Here is a 6,472-nt window from a genome sequence, read left to right as displayed (position 1 = left end):
GAACAACCCAAAGGCGCTCACGAGGGCTGGGAACTAGTGAACATTTCCAGAAGATAAGCATAACGACTGCTTCATCAGATCAAATAACATCAGAATCAAGGACGTAAAAAGCCAACTTGAAACACGCTACCTCCCCAAATAAACCTTAAACATATTACCTTCCCAAGTCAGCGCAAGCCTTATATCAGCGTTAATCTTTACATTTTTTAAATGAATATAATTTTTGAATGATTAAAAGAAAATTTGACTTATTTGATATTCAAAGAACTCTTGTTTTACGATTTGTTTTGATTGTGAGTCAGAAGAAAAGGACAACATTTTTTAAATTTATTCAACAAATTTTTTTTCACATTTCTGAAATAAAAAGAAAGTAAACATTTTCAAACAGGACAATCTCTCTGGAGAGTTTAGATTGGAAATTAACAAAGGTCCCTCAACGTAGAAGGTCATAATAAAAAATTGGGGTAAAGAATTTGAATGTTAGAGAGCCAGAAAAGCATATTTTTGCAAAAAGATGCAATGATACACCTTGGTGTGGGAAAAACTAAAGACAAACAGATCAGGAAGAGAACCAAGATTGCTTGAGAACCTCTTTGCTTCCCTTAGTCAAAAAAACATGCATTACACATACATGAATTTGCATCTTTGCATCAAACATCCATCATCTTATGCAATGAAAACTTTAATTTTTCCCTTGACACCATTAAATTTCTCTTAAAATCATGTCTTTCTCAAGGACATTTTATCTTCTCATGAGAACATTTAGGATAGTTGCATTCAGATACATCTTTTACAAATCTTTCATGAAAAATGAGATTAAAATACAACAAGACTTCCTCAGCAAGAGGAGGCAATCATCTTTAGATTCAATATTTTCAAACAAATTTTGTCTTGCTTGAGACAGTCTTATTTAATAAGAAAATTTATCTCACTTGAGATTGTTTTTCTTGAAACAAACTATGCCTCACTTGAGGGATCAACATTTCTTTTGTTCGATTCACAACACTTTGAATCAGCTTAAGTTCTTCAGGCCACCAGTAAGTCTTTCGAGCACGATGCTTAAATCATTTGGGTCATCTATAAGTCTTTCGAGCAAGATTATAAGTCATTTGGGCCATCCATAAGACCTTGGGCAAGATGTTTTCACATTTCCTTTACTAGATTCACAACACTTCGAATCAGCGACACCTCACTCGAGGGATCAACATTTCCAATAGAGAATTCATGAGAAGAACTTATTCAGCCTTAGCTCGATTCACGGCATTTCGAATCATCAACTAGTGACCAACGTTTCCAATAGAATAGATCATGATAAGAAGAACTAGTAACTTGAAGAATTGAAGATGGAGACTCAACCCATAGAAAGAAGAAAAGATGGCATCATTTGCGGCAATGACTTGACTATTCCATATAAAGAAAAAAGGTGAATTGACATTACCAGCGAAGAGTTCGCAGCATGACAAGAAGAGACCAAGATGAAAAATGTTGCTTTTTTATCTTTGCTTCATTCCAGTTTCACAGCAATGAATAAAGAGGGGCAATTGTAACTACCATTTTTTAACTAAATCCAAACCCCAAACCCTCTAACAATTTAAAATCTAACCCAACCAAGCCCAACTAAAAACCTAAACTTAAACAACCCCAAACCATACCCAAATCAAACCCGACCCAGATCCTAGGTCTAACCTAGCCTTAGCTGCCCACTTCCCCAATCAAAGCCACCGTTTTCACCCCACTCCACTACTATCGGTCTATGCAGCAACCAGAGAAAGAGCACTCCACGTACGCCACTTGCAGAAACAAGAGTGAATAAACATAAATAATAATGATTTCATTTATGTAAAATGGGTATAAAACCAGAGCAAGAACAATGTAAAAACCTCTCGATTTTTCTCTAGTCTGAGCACTGTAAAATATTTTCAAACCAATAACAGAGCAATATTTCAAGGTTACTTTTTCCTTTCTTTAACTTTGAACGGTTTTTTCTGTATTTTTCTCTGTTCTCATCTTCGAACTTCTATAAATAAGCAAGTTGTTTTCTCTTCTTGTTTTCGAACAAACACATCAAATATATATATATATATATATATTATTTTTCGAATAACAGTAAAAACATAATAAAATCCCTTAGCCTAATAATCAACCATTTTGCAGTAAAAACACGAAGAGTAATAGATCGGAATTTACCTACGTCGTTAGAAGAGTCGTTGGAGCCCGGGAAAGTCGAACGGTCTCGGCCATTTTCATAGCGATGAAGGTCGTTTCGTGTGAAACCGAGCCTAGATCCAAACCCTCTCGATTATTCGATTCGATAATTGATTAAAATCAAATAGAATTAATATTAGAGCCTACATATTTATGTTTGAGCTTCTAGGTTCCTTTAATTTCATAATTTGACACCTTAAGCTAGAAAAAGCCTTTAATTTACCTTACCTTAATTAGGATTAAATAAAAATTTGTTTGATTGCATTTTATTTTTCAAATCTAAGGCAATGTTCACTTATTAGAGAATTAATGGTATATCTCCCACAAGTATGCTCAGGGGGTGACTACTGGTGATTCCCGAAATAGGTTGACATCCTTTTCAAAACTGCATCATGATTTTTAAAATTAAGGCAATGTCCGGTCATTAGGCACAATAGCTGATCTCTCACCTTTATGCTAGGGGGCGAATGCTATCGGTCTTAATAAACGGATACCCTTTACAACTTTGCATCTCTAATGATTTTCAAATTAAATAAAGATCGAACTCAAAATTTTCGATTTTAAATATAGGTAATCAACTAGGTACCAATTTTTGGGTGCTTGTGGGGGTGTTAATCCTTCCCCACACGTAATGACTCTCGAACATGATTTCTGGGTTTTCGCAAACCTTAAAACTTGACATTTTGATAAAAATAAAATGTTTTATTAAAATCACCCTATTTTTATGTTGTCTCAATCGCACCTTAAATGATTGGTGGTGACTCATCGCATTTCGAAAATTCTTTTCAAGGAGAAAACCCCAAGTCGGTATCGGTCTTTCCCCTCCCGGGTGAAAAACGGTGTCGACAAAAACTTACTCAAGAAATCTAAAAACCAAAGAGACAAATCATAATATTTTGAAGTCAGTTCATTCTCAAAACCATATCAATAGTTTTATGACCATTAAACATCGAAGTCTATTCAGGCTGATTAGTTTCGATAACGTACACAAAAAATATCTAAATTAGTATCTTTTGATTCAATCGAAGATATTATGACTTATTTAGTTCATGAATCATTCATAAAACATACTAAAGTTTCTACTTCGATGCTATGTTCAAAAAGTCATTTAATATTGATTAAATAATAATTGATCAAGAAAATCACATTAAATTGGTCAGATTTAGATTTTAAAATTTGGGGTCTTATACATATATATCACGAAAAGTAAAAATATATGATAACACATGTATCCCATAATCCACCTGATGTATCCTAAAACAGTCTCATATACCCTACAAAATAATCTCTTCAACAACATAAATCCCAAAAGATGAAGAGACTATAAAAAGATTACATATCTTCAAAATAATTTTCTCATACTTCTAAAGACTGAGACATAACAGTCAACTACTTAGTCAACAAGAATCTTTATTTCATAAGAATTCTTAACTGAACAAATTTAATTATCAAGTAATGTTCAACCACTAGAAACATGATCCAACTCAATTTTAAACTAGAATTTGAATCAATATCCAACTCAATAGTATAGATGTGAAGTATCGAGGACATGTGCGCTTTATCCAAAACGAATCCTGTTTCGGCTATTACCTTGTCCATTAGTATGTTAGTCGGCTTTTGTAGTAGGGCATGGCGGAGTATGAACTCAACGTAGAACAAGGAAAAGATGTGAAACTGTGTATGTTAAGGTGGATTGGTAACTATTTATTGTAAGTAACTCCTTGTGGAGATCGAAAATTAGGGATCAGGGATATCATTTTAGGGTTGGATTTTAGAATATTTTTATCTATTCACATAAGAATAAAATCAAATCAAGGTTAAAATTAGAAGGAAAAAAAGACGGGACAATTTATCGTAATTTTAGTTTGAAGAAAATGCTAATTTTAGATTTATGTTGTATACTCAACTCATGTATATAAAGCATGCAAAATAAGGTATAAGTACTGAACTTTTATTTATCACAAGTAAATAGTAATAGTAGTGTTATTCTTTTTGTTTTATTGCTTAATCTCTGAAAGTAAAGTATTATTATCGATATCTATATCTTTTACTCTGACAGAAAATGGCACCTGCAGTTGTAGTAATTGACTCTGGTGAAAATCAAGAATTTGAAGGCAAGATAACAGTGTATGTCATAGTTTGTGTGATCCTAGCAGCCTTCGGAGGCTTGATGTTTGGATATGACGTTGGCATTTCAGGTTTTTCTTTTGCTTTCTGAATTTATGTGTTGAATATTAATAATATATATATAAAAATAGAATTGTGCTGAGGAAAAGATTTGATTTGGATCGACAGGTGGAGTAACATCCATGGATGATTTCTTGAAAAAATTCTTTCCAGCTGTGTATAGAAAGAAAACATGTTCTTAAAAACAATTACTGTAAATACAAAAACCAGTCCCTCCAGTTGTTCACGTCGTGCTTGTACCTTGCTGCTCTGATCGCTAGTTTTATAGCTTCAAAGGTGTGCTCAAAAGCTGGCAGGAAACACACCATGCAGACTGCTTCAAATTTCTCCTTATTAGGCGTAGTTCTGACTTCTGCTGGTGTCAACCTTGAAATGATAATTTTTGGGAGAATTTTTCTTGGCTTTGGTATTGGGTTTGCCATTCAAGTAAGCTAATTAGTTTCAGTAATTGAATCTTCTTCATCAGTACTGGTCCAACATTAATCAATTCTGTAGATAAACCACCATATGAATGGCCTTTATATAAATTATTTCAGGCGGTTCCACTCTTCTTATCTGAGATAGCTCCGGCTAGGATTCGTGGAGCACTCAACATTAGTTTCCAACTCTTCATTACTATTGGAATTCTGATAGCCAATCTGGTAAACTACTTTACATCAAATATCCACCCTTATGGCTGGAGAATTTCTCTTGTTATTTCCGGTCTCCCAGCTTTGATGCTTTGCCTGTGATCTATAGCCATTTGTGAGACTCCAACCAGCCTTATTGAACGTAACAAAATGGAGAAAGGAGTGAAGGTTCTGAGAAAAATCCGTGGCGTCGAGAATGTTGACAACGAGTTCGATTCGATTGTACATGCTTGTGAGATGGCAAGGCAAGTAAAGGACCCATTCCGCAAACTAATGAAGCCAGTGAGCCGACCCCCTCTAGTGATTGCCATCTGTTTACAAGTTTTCCAGCAATTTACTGGGATCAATGCTATAATGTTCTATGCTCCGGTCCTCTTCCTGACCGTGGGATTCGGGAACGATGCTGCATTGCTTTCATCGGTTATTATTGGCCTTGTCAATGTGTTTAGCACTATGGTTTCAGTATATTTAGTTGATAGGACGGGCAGGAGACTTCTGCTACTTGAAGCTTGTGTCCAGATGTTTATTTCCCAGGTTATCATCGGTATAATCCTCCTCAAGAATTGAAACCCACGGGTGATAATCTTTCCTAAGGGGAGGCAATCTTAGTGGTGATCATGGTGTGTATCTTTGTCATGGGATTTGCCTGGTCATGGGGCCCTCTTGGCTGGTTAATTCCTAGCGAGACATTCCCTCTGGAGACAAGATCCGCTGGTTTTGCTTTTGCAGTCAGCTCCAACATGTTCTTCACTTTCGTCATTGCTCAAGCTTTCCTCTCGATGCTCTGCCACATGCAAGCTGGGATCTTCTTCTTCTTCGCTGCCTGGATTATCATAATGGGAGTCTTCACTTGGTTCTTGGTGCCTGAGACCAAAGGGGTTCCCGTTGATTCCATGCTTGACAAAGTCTGGAAGCAGCACTGGTTCTGGCGTACTTACATGGCCGACGATGACTGCACGACTGTTGTTAAGGTTGTATAATCAACGTTCGTTGGGTAAAAACAATCGAAGCGGACTGTCGGACACAACCCGAGATGTTGCAGCCTTTCGTATGCTAATTTCGATCGTATGGTGTTTATACCTTCTAAAGGTATAAGGGGTGGCCAATACGGACAATCCTTTGTGTTTTGTATAAGCGTGTTGAGTTGTTTCAGGCATTGTCCGATTGTTATTCTATTCTAGTTCAATAGTATGTAATTAATTATGGGCAAATCACAAATTTCGACCCTCACTTTTACTCTTATACTTTTATTTTAATTATGTAATTAATTATAGGTTGTATAAATATTTTCCGTGATATATTTTTATTAATATATGTATCGCATAGTGATATGATCGCCAATAGCAAAGACATGGAGAAGTACCCAAGTGGCCCCATCACACGAGCAAGGGCTAAGGAGTTTCAAGCAACCATGTAGAGTATGTTTACATCAAGTTTGGAACGTGATGAAG

The 6,472-nt window shown here is 35.7% G+C and overlaps 1 pseudogene; it reads left to right on the top strand.

The window, feature by feature from the left end:
• The first annotated feature begins 4,267 nt into the window (after positions 1 to 4,267).
• On the top strand, positions 4,268 to 6,026 carry LOC120146068 (annotated as a pseudogene).
• The last annotated feature ends 446 nt before the right edge of the window (positions 6,027 to 6,472 follow it).

This window comes from Hibiscus syriacus, unplaced genomic scaffold (genome assembly GCF_006381635.1).
Source record: "Hibiscus syriacus cultivar Baekdansim isolate YM2019G1 unplaced genomic scaffold, ASM638163v2 tig00110895_pilon, whole genome shotgun sequence".
NCBI lineage: Eukaryota > Viridiplantae > Streptophyta > Magnoliopsida > Malvales > Malvaceae > Hibiscus > Hibiscus syriacus.
This window is presented reverse-complemented; position numbering and strand designations above follow the sequence as displayed.